General features: G+C 33.2%; 1 non-coding gene across 1 annotated transcript; it reads right to left on the bottom strand.

Moving 5' to 3' along the window:
* Nucleotides 1-1,479: 1,479 nt before the first annotated feature.
* On the bottom strand, nt 1,480-1,552 carry Trnaa-agc. Its single transcript has one exon. It is a non-coding gene; the product is annotated as a tRNA-Ala (tRNA).
* Between the last annotated feature and the right edge of the window lie 239 nt (nt 1,553-1,791).

Genomic DNA, 1,791 nt, shown 5'->3' with positions numbered 1-1,791 from the left:
ATGATCCAGTCTTCTTCTGGCGTAGAATTAACAATCATGGTTCTCACTGAAGCGATTTTTCATGCCAAAACGCAGACTCGCCTCTCATTAAGTTCTCAAAACCTTTGTTCTCAAGCAGAACGTCCCCATAACTTTGCTTTTAATTGGTCGTCCTTGAAAACTTTTTCGATACTTTCGTTCTCATTTTGTTCTCATTGGTAACGTTCCCTAGAGTTCTGTTCGCATTTTGTTCCTTACGGAAACGCTCCCAAAACCTTTTATTCTAATTTTTCTCCTTAAAAATGCTCTCAATTCTTTTGTTCCCCTTTGGTTTTTTTTTGTGAGAAAGTTCTTGACATTATATTGCGTTCTCATGCAGAGCTAAACCAAAAGTCGAACGCATTCTCGGTGCCAGAGAAAACGCCTACCATTACGGAAGTGTATAAATTTCTGGTCATACTTTTTAATGCTATTCTACTAAAAAACATATTTTTTTTACAATACCAAATTACTTGAGCTGGCAATCATTGAAAAGTCAAAACCGTTAGCAGTTGTGTATTTTTATTGCCTTTGAGAACTCAAAAAAATAAGGTATTAGTTATGGCTGCTTCGAAATATAATTGCACAAATTTTTCTTTTTTTGTTTGCCGATTTGTTCGTTTGAACACGATTGTGTTTTGCATTTCACAGATGCATTTTCTAATTTCGAACACACAAAACAAAAGTTTTTATTATCATTTTAATCTCTTGCCTTTGACGGTGAAGCAAAACATAGATCTAAAAAAATAACTTTTATTTACCGAGCGGAAAACTCTGTTTCCCTTCAGGAGATTCCCAATAATAATAATACCCAAATGCTTATGTAATCATTTTTTTCATAGTAAGTGTATTTTATTGGTCCACCATAAAGCCCGGAAAATGCAATGGCCCCTCCATAAAAATATTTTGTATTAAAAAATGGTTAAATAAACTATTCGGTATTATTATTGGACGTCTTTTGGATAGAAGTAGAGTTTTCCGATCGAAAAATATTGGTTTCAAGACTGCTATACCGTTTGTACGTAAAGTGGTTTTTCCCTATATATGTATTAAATATTTTTAGAGACAAGGATTTGGGCTTCACAAGGGTTGAAAGAGTAATCTAACGTGATTAATAGGACTTGTCCAACAATTTTAAGCGGATACAACGCTTATCACCTCAAACGACAATCTGTGTAAGTATCGTCAATTATATTTATTCGTCTATAATTATATATGTATGTCTGGCCAAAATAAATCTGATTCAATCAAAGTACATGTTTTTTGATGTTCTAGGCTAGCCAAATTAAATAAGATACTTTGTAGTAGTTCCGCACTTTTTTGAACAAAAAAATTAACACACTCTAACTTGCAATGTAGTTTTTACTATTTTAATCGAAAATAAAAATTTAAAAAAGGCACTTCTACTTATGTAGTATATGTATATACATATCTAAAAAAAATACATCGAACAAAAATCATTGGAGATGCGGGGCATCGATCCCCGTACCTCTCACATGCTAAGCGAGCGCTCTACCATCTGAGCTACATCCCCATCTGATAACACAGTGTTTAAATGTTAGACAAAATATATGTACATTGTTAGTTGTATTCAACCACTATAGTACAAACGTGCATTGCATAAAACAGCTAAAGGCTTTTGGTAATTTTTCTAGGTCAAGCTGTGCAGACAATGGTCACTTTGAAGTAACGAATTACGAGTATATAAATTAGTCAGCGACAAAATTGGATAATTAAAATGCAAGTAACGTTCATTCAGTGTTATATTGATTG

Source organism: Rhagoletis pomonella, unplaced genomic scaffold, assembly GCF_013731165.1.
Source record: "Rhagoletis pomonella isolate Grant_MI unplaced genomic scaffold, Rhpom_1.0 Rhpom_scaffold_00004, whole genome shotgun sequence".
NCBI lineage: Eukaryota > Metazoa > Arthropoda > Insecta > Diptera > Tephritidae > Rhagoletis > Rhagoletis pomonella.
This window is presented reverse-complemented; position numbering and strand designations above follow the sequence as displayed.